This window comes from Rhipicephalus microplus, chromosome 1 (assembly GCF_043290135.1).
Source record: "Rhipicephalus microplus isolate Deutch F79 chromosome 1, USDA_Rmic, whole genome shotgun sequence".
Classification (NCBI taxonomy): Eukaryota; Metazoa; Arthropoda; class Arachnida; order Ixodida; family Ixodidae; genus Rhipicephalus; species Rhipicephalus microplus.
In genome coordinates this window covers 283,687,741-283,703,675 of record NC_134700.1, presented here as the reverse complement: position 1 = coordinate 283,703,675, position 15,935 = coordinate 283,687,741, and the positions used below count along the sequence as shown (strand labels likewise).

Below are 15,935 nucleotides of genomic sequence, written 5' to 3'. Positions count from 1 at the left end.
CGCTTTGTGGCGGAGTCGGTTTTTGCCGCGCGCTGCGGAGAACGATGTGGTAGGTTCAACTCCTGGTGACGAAATTTTAGCTTCTAGGTTTTTTTTTTGCTTTGCAGTTTTAGTATGCTTTTTACAACGTCATATTTGTGACGGAAATTCGTCAGCAAAATCACGTGGAACGTGGTATAAATGACCTTCATGTTAATCACACGTGCATGGTAAGCACTTTCTTGACAAATTCGGATGGTTTGTTTGGTGCTGCCGGTCGCAGACACGTCATTCTGATTTTCCACGTAGAACTTACAGTGAATAATTTCGAATTGAATTTGTATAATATGAACGTCAATACAGCGAGTGCATAGCGCAATTCCTTGATTTTACAAGTGTACTCCCCGTCACGTATGATTGGATGAATTAAGAGGAAGAAATCAAACGTAAATCGAATTGTCGATATTAGTTCTGAGAACCATAATCGGCCAAAATAGAAGTTTCATCTTTCGCGAGGTCTCTGTGTGAAACAACAGTTCAGCTTCGCACTATTTAATCAGCTTGATATAATTGCGAGTAGTGAACTAATTTACCTAACCAGCCATTTATAAAGCCCATAGTCAAGAAGGTACCGTAGTTTTTACAATTTATTTGCTTTTCTCTCACGTTTTTTACTTGATTTGCACAATAATGCACAACCTAAATACCCCATTTATAATAAAAGAGGTTCTCAGGTCTTCCCTTCCACTTAAAGGTAGAAAAGAACTTAAATACAGTGGATGAAAAATATAAGCATATCACCCGAAAAACAAATTATTCCGAGAAAGCACCAAGAAGTAATAAAATAGGCGTGCTATGTTGCAAACCATATAGTAAAGGTTCCTGAAAAATACGTTACGTAGAGCAGGCTCATTCAACGCTGACCGAAGTGTAGCCTACGCCCTTTTATTCAGCAACGTTGAAATTAGTTTCCAATTTGCGCTAAATGTCTTGTAAATGTTGGTACAGTAGAACTCTTTCGGTAGCCTACAAAAAAAAAAAAGCCGTCGACCTCTCTCATGTGAGTGCTTGCAATAAAGCTCTATAGTGTCCATCGCTGCCAGCGATTCGTTAGAATAGCATTTTGCTGCACTATACTGATATATAAACCATCACAGTAAAATACAAGCGAAAGCGTACTTTGGCAGTCGCATTATTCCCGTCCATTTGATAAAGGGATCGCATTAACAGTATGGAAATAGATTCCTGCCACGAGACATAAGCCCGGAAAAGAAAAAAAAAAAGCATATTTTAGACATCATCTCTACCCTATCTGAAAAAAAAAAGAGCAAAAAGAAGCGTAGAATGCGGAATGGTCTCAACAAGATTCAACTGCAGGTGCTTGCGAAAAAGAAAAACATTATTGTTTGTATAAACCTGCTATAAAATATGGCGAAACTGAGCGAGAATATTGCGAATGTAACCTAATATAGCAATACTGCATTCATTGTTAGAAGGTTGAAATTAGCAGGTGGTGGTTAGTGCAAGACTGGACTTGTAACAAAAAGAGCAAAAAAATGGAGACTAAAAGAAAGATACGGCTTGAATATCACACGTGTGTTCCAGTTATCCTATTTAACTTCGCCCCAGTTTCAGTTTCATTCATGCGTTTCGCGCTGTACTGTTCCCTTATTATAAAACCTCCCTATATATACCGACGAGTAGGTGGCAACGTAACAAAAGGGGAGAGCTTGACGAGTACGAAGGGGTCCAGCTGTCTCATTTGTTGAGTAGGAGTTGAAATAAAAAGGCATTTGTTTCAACAGCAACAACGCAATAGGTTGGATATGTGGGAGCAACTACAAAATGTGATGTTTCAAGTTTTTGATTGCTCATTTACTGAGATGGCGCAGAGGTGAGGCTATAAAAAATGTATTTATTGCTTTACTACTTCACCGATATAGCATCTGCATTCCTAAATTTATTGTGTACATTCAACGTCGATATGCGATTTCTCTAGGAAGAAACAAAGTATTTCTTTCTTAACCTTCCTTGATTTCCATGTACCCCTTTTTTTCTGGACAAGGCTAACATTTAATATGAGCTGTTGACTGTATTTGCTGTTTGAGAAGTACAACGAGCTAACGTTTGTACTCACTGTTTGTTGGCCGAGTCAGCGTCGGTGGCCAGATGAAAGAAGCGTGGAGCACATCGAAAAACGTTCCAGAACTGCGCCAAGGATCTGCGAAAAGATACACAAAGAAAGAAATGAAATATTCCACTCCCGACATGCGAACAGGAACTTGCAAACACAAATAGTTACCGAGGCACTTAGAGTGAGTGAGTGAAATTGACTTTATTGAAAATATCTTCAGGAGGCTGAGTAGGCGCCATTCGTACCCTTGAATGAGCCTGGCGGCTGCGCCGAGCCACATAGAAGTAGTGCTGGTCTAAGAAAACAAAACTCAATAAGCATGAACATGCAGGGCGAGAAAATTGCAATGACATACAGCATAAAATGAGGCTACGCATCGACTGACCGAATAGACAACAACCCATGAAATGCTGTGATTTCCATAAAGAGATTGACCGTAGCATGCGTATGCAGGCTGAGAAAACAATGAAAAAAAAAATGTTTGTAGAAGGAATCTTGTTGTCCTATATTGCGGCATATCTCAATATATGTCCGCGATATAGGAGTCGGAAATGCGGAGGACGAGGACAGAAGTAATACGATTATTTGTATATCTTTTCCCGTTATTGAAGTCGGAGAAAAAAGGGACACTGGCGTACTGATGTAGCGCAGCTTTCACTTCCCGCGCCTCCAATATTGCCTTGTAACTACGCAAGCAGTTCTGTACAGCAAGTTATATAGACGTTTTGTGTAGGACGAGAAGTGGATATGGTGAATTTAGAGTGAATGTTATTGCAACACAGCAACCAGAGAAACGCGATGGCATAACGAAGTCTCGAAAGAACAGTATATGTACGAGGGAAAATAACTACGTATATATGCGAGTAAAAAATATGATACATACATAATGCATACATACATTGCATACATACATACGTACGTACATACATACATACATACATACATACATACATACATACATACATACATACATACATACATACATACATACATACATACACATACATACATACATACATACATACGTACGTACATACATACATACATACGTACATACATACATACGTACATACACATACATACATACATACATACATACATACATACATACATACATACATACATACATACATACATACATACATACATACATACATACATACATACATACATACATACATACATACATACATACATACATACATACATACATACACACACATACATACATACATACATACGCTCGCACGCACGCACGCGCTGAAAGAGTGAGGGATGGGCACACATAATATTTGTGGTGTTGTAATGTGAGTATAGTTGGGTAAAACTCCTAACAAGCATTAACTCAGCCATGTAAGAAGTCGTGCTTTTTATTTATCGGAAACGTGCGCCCAAATCTTTACTTGTTTACCAACGGGAGGGACGTATGGCGAATTCAAGCCCATCCCAAAATTTTTCGCTTTTGCATGTGTATTCATACAAAGTCACGTACAAATATACAAGCGAACATGCATAAAATGTAAGCGAACAACGCCCTTTCCCCTCTCTCCTATTTCCCGGAGAGAAAATTTCTGGCTACGCCTCTGGCCTGAATGGAAATTTGCGAAAATATTGTCGTCGCAGTGAATACGCAACTCTCTTACGTGCACGCACTGACGGCCTGCACTCGCTCAACTGCGTACGTGTAGGAGTAGAATGACCGAAGAGAGAGGCTTCCTACAATCCTCTTTCATGGCAATCGACAGGTCGTGACGGATGAAAAAAAAATAAAGTGAAAGGCTGGTGCATAGCTATAATGACAGTGGACGACCTGTTCCCGTCAATAGATGATGTGAGCGGCCTGTGAGGCTGAAAGCGCTATCGAGCTCCGCTATTCAAGCAACCGTGCACTGAAAGCAGTCGCACGTTGTTTGTACATGCGGTGTGTCTCAGTTGGTGAGTGCTCACTCACGTAAGCGAAGCAGCGCTCACTGATTGTCGTGGCTCGGGTGGATTGTTTGCTTTCATCTCATGGTCGATGCTTGCCCCACGCTGTCCGTGAGGAGGCGTCTGAGCTTTCGAATATCTCCATTTACCACTAGTATGTAGAATAATATGTAGTGTTACTTAAATAGGTCACGCTATTAAGGCGAAAGCGTAGATAGTTCATCAGACTTGAAAATCGTCTATCGGTGTCAGCAGCGTCTCACGTCGGCAGCGTCAAAGCGAGCGACGCAAAAAAAATTATCATCCCACGATGGCGTCACCATATGACATCACCTCGGCGTCAAATTCATGACCTCATCATAAAGTTTCTGTGACGTCATACTACCTTACGTCACAAGGTGTTATGGCCACGTGACATCGTCACTTGGTGAAAGATGGGGCGGTCATAGTGCGAAACTACGCTAGGGATAGAAAGCTTTTTTTTTTGGAGGGGGGGGGGGGGCGTGTAGGATCAGCTCATCGACTGAGAAAAAAAGGAAGTGGTTTTCGCTCTCTAGTCATCTTACGCGAATTCACGAGGAGCCCTGCCAGTTTTTCTATTCCCCAACATTACTGGAAACCGGGACATAATAAAGATGTCTACTTGATAAGTTACTACAAAAAATCTACACATAATGAGAAGGTCAAGCACAGCGGTGAGAAGGTTAGGCAGATAGAAGGGACATATGTAAGTGTAAACGAAGATACTTGACTATGAAAATTAAACAATTTAATTGAAAACTGGATTGTAGGCTCTGAAAGGCTTTAGTTTGACTTGACATCTCCGCGTGTTGGTAGAGCAGTGGTTAATGTCCAAGTCCAGGACAAGCGATGTTCTGTGACCAAGCCTATGTGGTTCAGTGGCATTATTAAGAACACGTTCCTCGAGAGCAGTTGCTTTGAAAGGCAAAAGGTCATGTGCCAACGGCCGTCGATGTATAGGAGAAACCAAATCTTCTTCGTGGTGCCCGTACTTTCGCATCACGAATGACCTGGCCCTCGCATAAACAGAGACCAAACAGAGACTTGCTCCACTAAAACAAACGCTTGCCGTTCCGACCAAAATCGTGCGCCGGCATCCCATACAATATTCATACAATCTCGCCGATCTTCAGGATCAGTGCAGCGTGATGTAGGCAAAGCAGTTGAAGGAATGAGGTCTCGAAGTGTGTGTTTGTATATGCGTTCGTACATGCGACTGCACGTGTTGGCGCATGTGCAGTTAGCCTGACTAGCAGGGCCCCTGGCGTGCGGCGAAGTGTCCCTCTTGGGCCAGACCGGGTAAGCAGAAGGGCACAGTGGCAAGTACAAACGCTATGGCTTCCCCGTGGTCTAGGCTTCTTACAGCTGGACCTTGAATTGCTGGGATGAAGCAACAGCTCAACAGTTTACGCTCTTGAGAGCTGTAACAGACAGCTGCATTATTGAGAGCGAGCCGAAGAGCTGAAATGGCTGCTACATTTTGTTTGTGGCGCTTTCTTTGCATGCGCGGCTACCGTTGCCGGGATGTGTGTTTGACTGCACTGACGTGATGAAAATAGAAGAAAGATGCTCACGATGCCATAGAAGTGAACCGTAACAGCTAATACCTTCTGGATGATCTGGGTTGATCCTCCGCATGAAGTTTCGATTACGATGTTTTTTTGTAGCGTAAGGCCGAAGACGATGTGCTATCGCACTCTTAGTGAATGATTTCACAGCAAGTTCTGAATGTTTTCGTAATTTTATTTATTTATTTATTTATTTATTTATTTATACTGCGATCTTTCTTCAAGATCTTGACATCGTGCTACACAATAGGTGAGCACAACAGAAAAACAACAATGCGATACAAACATATGAATTTTTTTATACACGCGTACTCAAGAAGAAATAAAAGGGCAAGCGATGTTATTCTAACAGTTTTCACATCGAACAGAGAACCCGTTAGCACAAGCAAAAAAAAAAAGAAACAAAAAGCACATAAATTATTTCAGCTAGGCAAGGAAGCTGCTTGCTACTGAAGGTGTGACTGAAATTGCGATAGTGAGTCCTGTATAATACTTTTATCGGGCAGTTTGTCCCAATCGACTATCGTTCAGGGAAAGAAAGAGTACTTGAGAAACAGTTGACACGGATAGTGAATGGAATAACAGCTGGTGATTGTGTGTGCCTCGTAGCGTAACCTGTCGTACATAGAAGAGATGGATTGCTAAGAATTGGCCGGGTAACTCAGGGTATCATTCACTGCGCATGCATGTAATTCGTTCGACCCAGCCAGCGCTCCTGAATAGTTATTGGAATGGAGAGGTGAAAGACGAAATAGATCGTCAAGATTTGAAAACTTAGTTTGTTGTTACTCTGTTAACAAAATGATATGGGAACATCGCAAAAAAATCAAAGGAATAAATATACAGAAATAAACAATGCAAGCAAAGTGCTGCATGCCTTCGTGCACCCAGATTTTGTTACTTTTTTTGTGTTATTTTTAAGTGTGCAAGAAAGAACGTTTCTGGTAGTTTTAAAGCAGATCTTCGTTGCCTGGCTCAGCTCAAATTGAGATGTCATCCTGCTTTACATGCTAGCTTTCAAGTACTGACAATGAAGCGAGTGCCAAGTTTTATTGAGATTAGCAGTCTTAGAATATTTTCGCGCAACCGCTATGCACCACGAGGTTGTTACTTCTCTATTCAGAAACATAGTCTATGACATTGTTGCTCACAGTTTCTCATAATGTGATGCTTTACCATCTCGAAGGTCAAGCTGTTGGCGTACTGTGATGCTCCCGCTGCCGTTGATGGCTTTCTAAACATCTACGCAGAACCCTGAACGCAGACGTAAAGCTAAATCTAGTTCCCTGTACTATTTTAAATTTCGGCGCTAAACATAGCCACTGTCAAGAGCCGACAGCGAAAAGACGTCAAATCATCGTCTTAGCGTACAAAAAATACCCACCGAGTGCACATTCTTCATTAGAATATTTGCTCATTGTATCGATATCGTAATTTATCTACAATGAATCAATACGTCATTCGATCGCGTTTGTGAAAAGTGGCTGAGACACTTTAATAAAACAAATAAAACGACTATGCGCGAGTGTTACTCAACTAAAATCACACGGCCCCTTAGACATTCGCTTAAAATGACGCGCAGGTGAAATCCATCTTTTGCCCTTCGGTCGATGCATCGATTCTTATTCACGCCACTTCGAAAGCTTTCCGCTCCTAACGCAATTGAGCGCTGCCTGCGAGATACTATATATAAGTGGTTATAACAGAAGAAAAGAAAAGTGCCGACCCGTAACTGTCTCTCCTTACAACACCTCAACAGGTCACGAGATACGAGGTCTTGCAAGCTTTCCGCACCTTCCATGGTTCTGCACTGTCTCCGTCATCGGCGCACCCCAAGCGTCGATGTAAGTCATCGTGTCACACACTTTGGCGATCTGTAATGGTAGGGTGACGTCACATGATGATTTACTGGGATATATTTTTGTTTTGAATCGCTCGTAGACGCCAACCCCAATTTATGGCACCTCATGAGGCCTTGTAAAACAAGCGAAAGCCGACACCAGCAGGACAACAATGAGAAGGATGACGTCATTAGTGTTATGAATGATTGAATGAGTGCTAAGCAGCGCGAATAACGTGAAAACGTCGACGTTGACAGGTTATTGATAATGACGACAGCGACGTTATACAGCAGTGACAACACGATTCACTCATTCTTGGCCTCTGAAGCGGTGACAGCGTGATATTTTCTTTCGAATAGTTTTCTCCAAGAGATGAATTGAAATAATGAGTACAATGAGCACTAGGTCAAACTCGCTCCAGTTTGCCTTGGCAACGGACCAATCACATGTAGCAACTATTCATGATGTCGTCCCGAGAAGATGACACGCATGAAGGCGACAGAAGCATTAGTATACAATTAATAAAGTCGGAAAACTTGCTCTGGTGGTTATAGAGAAGTAGTGATATTTTTAGAGCGAGGAGTGTCTCTCTGTGTGAGAGAGAATGTGAGCGTGTGTGTGCGTGCATGCATGCATGCTCACCCTTTGCCTCGACCTCTTTCCTTCTCTCTGCCAATAACTTGAGTGTTTCATTGACCCCTTTCCGAGTGTAGAAGAGCCAACCTACACTTGTAATTTGCACATAAAACATTGCATATTGTTCTTTGTAAATATTTGTCATTGTTTTCTTAATTTTTTTATTTCCTGCATTTTGGTTCTGTTTTGTTTTATTACCTCTCTGCATTTCTTGTTTTTTATCTCTCTCATGTCACTGTCTATATATAAGAAGAATAGTAGCCTACTAACTATGTGGAAGCAATAGTGTCTAAGTTCTGTGTTCCAATGCAGTGCATATCAAACGTATAACTATTTTGCGATTTGTCGTTCACTGCTTATAAACGGCTGTTATATTATGTAATATGAAGGAAACATGTTTCGGGTACAGGGGCCCCAGTCAGTCGTTGATCGATTTTATATAGCTCCTGTAATATTGGTGAAGTTGCATACATTCCTTCATTTATTCATTCACTCATGCCAGCTTCTCTAAGCAAGTTAACACTTCTACCTTTTCTCTCTCTCCTGCATCTTTCCTTAATTTGATCCTTCCTGTGTTTATATTCGTGTATATTCTGTATCATGTTCCTTTTTTCCCCCTCGAGAGGTGTCGTTGAAGTTGGACCGCAGCCATAGCATTCTACAAGGCAGGCGCGCAGCATACCATACTGCTGGGGAGGAAGCGGAGCTATTAGAATTGCAGTCTAGTTCAGAATACACAAATTGAGGCTTTTTCTGCAAGACGCGGAAGGGTTGGGTGGGTAAAACCGGGTTTCATGATTACAGGCGTTCCCGCATCATCCGCAAGAAGGCGTACCTAAATAATCCGTGCTAGGAATACCTTAACGCATAAAAAGACTTCCCCATTCACTGACTCATGAAAGCACACCATTCTTGTCTGTGTGTGTGTTTGAGTGCGCGTGTGCGTGAGCATGTGTTCTTTCGCACGTGTGCGTGCCTCTGTGTCTCGTTTCATTCGCTTGTTCGCGTAGTCTGCCGCAATAGCAAGTAAGCCCACACAAGAGTTAATCTCGCACGTGTGTTCGCAACAGCGCTACAGGAAGCGTATCGGCGCTTTAATGACCACGCAGTAGAGAGAAAAAAAAGAAGAAAACAAAACGAAGACGTCCACAACCCCCGTAATAAATTTTCCTGGAATCTGAGCCGAAATCCGAAGCAACCGCTTTCATTACAATACTTGCTCCTTCCTTTCGTTTCCCCTGTTGTAAGGCATGTCCTTCGAGTGAAAGCAGCCACGCTCACGATGCTCGAAATTAACGGCACCGCTTCAATCAGCCGCGTTTTCTTAACGGTATCGCGTGCAGCCGCCGCGCCCTTTCTCCTGACAAGACGACGGTGATCGAGGGACTGCGCAGTGCTCGAGCCTCATTAAGGAGACGCGCCTGGCTTTCTTGCGAGCTCTCGTGGGCACAACAGAATTGAACGAACAATGTATGGCGAAATAATGAACGCGTGCCGGGAATACTCTGTGAAAAAGCTGGTGTATTGAATCGAACACTGGACTAACAAGCACGCTAGATGAACTTCGTAGCAAGGAAAACTTGATAATCGCGTCCAAATCAAATCAATACGCCGCCATAGAAAAGGCGACTTTATCTTCTTTGGGAAAAGAAAAACCTGAAGTTTGCATTGATGGTGGCTGAAAGCTTGGAACGTTCATGTCTCAAATGACAAGACAGTCTGTATATTTTTCTTATGTGCGTGTTAGTGTGGGGATATAAAAACAACATTATAATGAACGGAGTAGAGAGGCAGGCTTGCTAGGAGTAGAAATTTGACTGAATGGGACATGTCAAGCAATACGAAGTTTGCCTATAAATAACACTGCTTCTCTAAAGTGGCCTCAATGTTGCTAGTCGATAAATTGGTTTCTACTGCGTTATTTATAGACTGAAACCAATCTAAAATTTAATGAGAACGTTCTGAAAATTGCAGATAAGTTTTTTAAATGTATATATTGAACTTGGACTTTGTTTGTTTAAAGGTTATTTTGTACCATACATGAGTTATCGTTAAGCTTGCTCTTCTTTCATTCACTAATACAGTAAAATATTCTGCTAAAATTGGTGGCCATGGTGGTACGTACCATGCCTATACTGACTCCTGGTTCGAACCTTGACTTTAATGCAAAAGTATACTTAAACTGGCAACTGATCTGAAATTCATGTCGCTGTACTGGTATTGATTCCTTGCAGTGGTGTTGACCATCTTACTAGAAACCTGACAGTACCTGTCAACGTTCTGCGGAGGCAGCACAACGATAACTATATTCCTCAAAACTAGACGAGGGGCCAGTTTATCTATTATTTCGATAATTCCCTTACTGCCAGTACAACTAATTGTGCGCCTATGTTATTAAGGAATGACAGAGTTTATTTTTTTTTGCTCATGACACCTCAAACAACACATTTGTTTCTCACCGATGACAATTATGTTCAGTTGTCCACAGGAGCTCTAGCGCTATAAGATACTCTGACTTTTATTACTTAATCCAATGAATTGGGCGTATCGTATATGACATGTGGTATAACAATGCCCACAATAACGCATCTATGTCGGTATTTTATTAGGGGCTCTTGTGCGACGACGTTAAGGTTAAAAAAATATTACCGTATGTTATTATGTTTTTTTTTTCATTCACATATATCTATTTAAACCCGGTGTAGCACGCAACACCACGTGACATGCAGAGAGGCAAAAGAAAAACTCCAATTTCGGCTGGCATCGTTTTATGAGCGTTAGAAAACAGAGAATACGAGAAAAATCGATTCGCTGAAATACACGGTGGCGTAAAGAAATCTTCGGCGTGTGAATGCCGGACCTGCGCAGAGAAGACACCTTTCGAGCGTGAGCTTCCACGTAGTGGTGCATGGGCCTGGCGAAAAGAAGGTGATGGCAAACCACTTTCAAAGGAGGCAAGTGCATGGCTACTGCAGTCGACAGGGTGCCATCGGCTCCACGTCCGAGGCACGTACCGGCGTAAGCGAGTGCGTGATTCTTTCTTGCCTCCACGCACCAACGATCTTTCTTCCGGGTCATTAATCTGACGGGTCTCAGCCGTCTGTAGCGTTATGCTGGCTTCTGACTGTGCTGCGATGGCCAGTCTTGTAGGATGTATAGTACATACTAGCCTCAGTCTCTGCAAGAGTGCCGCTGAATTGGTTTAGTCTCGCTGAATGAGAAAAAAGCTTTTATGCCTGGCTTCCGAACCCTAGCCCGAATGGACTATTAGTCGGGAGACATGTCTTGTCAAGTGCACGGACTTTGTCCTAGCAAGAAGACGTGTCCCGATTGGTTCTGACGCCATTACGTGGCGCGAGCCTTTCTCGTTCTATGGCCAACTCCGTGAAGCCTTAGAATAGCGCGATTGAATCTAAGAAATCTGGTCCATGACTTTTGGTAACAGCGATTAAACATAAAAAAAAGAAAGAAGCACCAGCCACACCACCAAATAATAAGAATTTGTTCAAAAACTAATCAATCAATAATAGTGGCGGAGGGGTGCTTCCGGAGAGGTAACCATATTTAGTTGATTGTTGAGGGGCTGAATGATATGTACACGTATGTGAGGAAGTTCTTTATTTTGGGGGTTCTTGCAGTCGCTCTTGCAAATATATTTTTGTATAAAATAGCGGCGCCACAACATTACAGGCGAGCTGTTATAGCCTGCCCCGGCGCGGTGGTCTAGTGGCTAAGGTACTCGACTGCTAACCCACAGGTCACGGGTTCGAATCCCGGCTGCGGCGGCTGCATTTGCGATGGAGGCGGAAATGTTGTAGGACCACGTGCTCAGATTTGGGGGCACGTTAAAGAACCCCAGGTGGTCGAAATTTCCGGAGCCTTCCACTACGGCGTCTCTCATGATCATATGGTGGTTTTTGGACGTTAAACCCCACATACGAATCAAGTTGTTATAGCCGAAGTTTGGCGTCCACCATTGACAGAAATAATCATCACTATTAACAAGCACGTGCTCGATCACCGCCCAGCGCCATCTGTACAATTAGTTAACGAGAAAAGCCGCAACGTGCAGCCCTTGATTCGCTGTTTTCCGCTCGCGTGTTCCCTTGTTAATATTCAGTGTACCAGTGTGGTGAATAGTTGTACTTGTCCGATTTCATTGGCACGTGCGGTCCGTAGGAGTTCAACCGCAGAGCTTTTATGGCCGAAGTTTGAGTGTGTCGTAGATCGAAATAGAAAAAGAGAAAGGGAAGAAGGAACGAAATAGATATAAGGCGAGAGAACATTTTCTCAGAGAGAAAGAGAAATGATGATGAAGGGGCATGCATGGAACGACGTGTTTCAGCTCCCCGATTTTGAAACCTGTGGAGGGGCCAAGCATGCAGCGTGCGCCGTTTTTCGCCACAGCGAAATCTTCACTATTGTGTGTTTAGTAAGAGTGAGCAACGATTTAGAGTACTAGGTACTCTACTATGGGAGAGCATAATAATGATTCTCTCGCCACCGGCTCACTGCAGATATGTTTCAAGCATTTGTGTTTAAAATAGATAACGTCATCGTAGATATTTACGCTCGTGTCTCAGGTTTCGGAATAAAAACATGAGCATTTTATTAAATTTCGCTGGGGATTGTGAAACACTGCTCGGCCAAACGTAACGTTTTAGGCAGTAACAATGAACCTTTAACTGATCACATGCATGGTGTGGACGGGTGACAAGTAGTAGGAATTGCCCAATTTTTGTGTCGCATGTTCGTTCATGATGGAGCGTGACGATGACATGACGCGCCAACAAGCCGAGAACCTAAGGTTCCTCGGCCCTAGAAAACTGCAAGCGAAAAGAGACAAAGAAAGGAAAGAAAGACAGAGTAAAACAGAGGAACACACGAGCATAAAGAGAAAAAATGGAAAGACACATGTAAAAAAACAACAATATCAGGTGTAGCCACGCATACTGCAGTGAAGCAGGTCGTGCGAAAGAGACAGGTGTGAGGGCGAAAGCCTAGCCAAGTAAGGACTGGCTAGTTGTCCACTAGCTCTGCTGTGACCCAGCCTTGCTCCACTTCGTGGAAGCCGCGCTTTTTTTTAGGGGCGAAACTACTTATAGCGGCACCCATTCGTCCTTCGTAGTCGTAGTAGTAGTCGTAGTATGTAACCAGTCTAACATTTTGACCGCCAAAGTGGTGCCGGTAGAGGATTCCTTTTGTGAGTTGTTGAACAATAAAAAATTCGCAGCGTGCGCGTTAACTAAAAGCCGAATTCTCCTGTCTCTCATTCCCCCTTAGCAGCCATTGGCATGTACATTGAGCACTATCTGACAAGAAAGGGTTGCTACGTTATACTCGCTGGGCGTAACCTCCTTGGTTTTAGAAAGGTTTAGCGAGCGTTGGGCCGCAGTGCCGTGAATACAGTGAACTAGTATATACCATGAACTCGAGGAGGTTGAAGGTGGGAAGTAGACACGAAGCGCAAGCCGTAAGAAAGTGTGCGTGTGCCACCTCTCGTTTAGTGCTTGGAATGTCCGCTGGATGTGGATGGTGGTGCATATGCGGAATATATGATGAAAAGATGCGAGATGGTGGTACTTGGAGTGTTGAATAGATGGACGAACGGATACACAGACAGATGCATGGGCGGACTCACGGATGGCTGCGCTGACGGATGGGCGCATGGACTGACGCAGGGGCGGCTGCATGGATGAACGCAGGGACGGACACACAGATTGACGTGCGGACGCACGAACAGACGCACGCACGTACGGGAGAATGGACGCACAGACGGTCACACAGACGGACGCATGGACGGACGGAAGCAAGAATGAATGAACGGACGGATGCTTCGCCCCACTCTCCACCATTCACTCCGTGGATATGCCGCCATTTTTTTCCTTCGCCCATGTGTCATCACGTATGGTTACATTTAAATAAGAAACCATGCGGGACGCAGAGCGAACAGGTATAAGTTTGAGAATAATGGTCAATATAATATTCTGACGAATACATTGTGAATATATTTAGAAAAAAAAAGGGCTACCTTTATGATGAGATTCGTGTTTTCAAAAAACATAAAGAGAAAATGTATACGAAAAAAGTGGCAGATTCAACGTGCAGTGGGAATCGAAGATGTGCGAAGCACGAATGAGAAATGTTGATATGTCACTTTAAAATAGGCACAACTTTACGAGGGAGCGGTAAATGATACCGTACATGTCTTCTATGTCATGATTATCATGTCTGGATGTTCCATTCACCTTCCTCATCTATTCACGTCACGCGATACCAAATGCAGTATACGTTGAGCTAGCAAAACGGCAGTGATCACGCTATGAGCGTGGTATGTGGTCATGTTCCACCATGAGACGCGTGTCAGGATTATCATGTTTGCACCAGTCATATATTTAGTCATTGATTGACGTCACGTAACACCAAATTTGGTATATGAGGAGCTAGCAAAACGGCCGCGAGCGCATCATGAAGAGCCAAATATGCCCCAATGTAGCATTGTTGCGCGCGCACGCTGGACACAGTGACGCTACGTTAGCAAAACGCGAGGCGTGACCTGACGCTATAGGCGTGACCAGCATCCGTCGGAGCGGCCCGACGGCAACTGGCGTGAAATGCAACATTCTGCATTTCGCACCGATGTGTTACCCAGAGAACACTGCGTCTCCCTCTTTCGTGACGGAGGGACGTCGGGCGCACTGAAACGTGCATTCTTCAAAGCAACGCAGCGCGGCACGCGCCTGCGAGTATGTGGCAGGACCGGCGACTGGTGTGGCAACGCCGGCGTGACGCAACGAAATAAACGCCGGCGAGCACGTGCACCGCGTCACGTCGAAATGTATTGACGCCTTGACTGTGGCATGTAGTCATGTTCTCACATGACACGCATCTCATGATTATCATGTTAACACCAGTCACATGCCTTCGTTATACATTGGCGGCACGTAATGCCAAATTTGGCATATGTGAAGCTAGTGACACGGCCGGGAGCACATCATGAGCGTAGCTTGTAGTCATGCTGTTACCTGACACGCATCTCATGTTTGTCATGTTTCCACCGGTATCATACCTTCGTCATCCATTCACGTACCATCATACCAAATTTGGTATAAGTGAAGCTAGTGAAACGGCCGCCAGCGCATCATGAGCGTGTCATGTAGTCATGTTGTTACATGACACGAATCTCATGGTTAGGATGTTTGCACCAGTCACATACCTTCGCAATACATTCACATACCATAGAACCAAACTTCGTTTATGTGACGCTAGGGTAACGGCCACCAGCACATCATGAGCGTGACATGTAGTCATGTTGTTACATGGCACGCATGTCACGATTATCATGTTTGCACCAATCACACACCTTCGTCATCCATTCACGTGCCGTGATACCTAATTTGGTACATGTGACGCTAGCGAAACGGTGGCGAGCACATCATGAGCGTGGCATGTAGTAACGTTGTTACATGACACACATGTCATGATTTTCATGTTAGGGTCTGTCGCCTGTGTTCACCATGCAATCACGTCACACCATACCAGTTTTGCAACATGCCATGTGAACGAAACCACCGCAAGGGCTGCAGGACCATGAAATGTAAATCACGACATTCAATACATGTCATGATTTTCATGTTATGACTACTCAGATATGTTCTTCATACAGTCATGTTACGCCATACCAAGTTTGGTATTGATACCATTATTGAAATGGCCAGAAGAGCTAAAAGCCGTAGGCAGCTAGATAGACAGACAGACAGACAGACAGACAGACAGACAGACAGACAGACAGACAGACAGACAGACAGACAGACAGACAGACTGACAGAC

The 15,935-nt window shown here is 43.6% G+C and overlaps 1 protein-coding gene across 1 annotated transcript in view; it reads right to left on the bottom strand.

Moving 5' to 3' along the window:
• LOC142818037 (voltage-gated delayed rectifier potassium channel KCNH8-like) overlaps positions 1–15,935 on the bottom strand; it is a 366,747-nt gene that overhangs the window by 225,766 nt on the left and 125,046 nt on the right. The window contains exon 2 of the mRNA XM_075896227.1: positions 2,117–2,200. The gene's annotated coding sequence lies outside the window, so the exon portion shown is untranslated. The remainder of the gene's footprint in view (positions 1–2,116; positions 2,201–15,935) is intronic.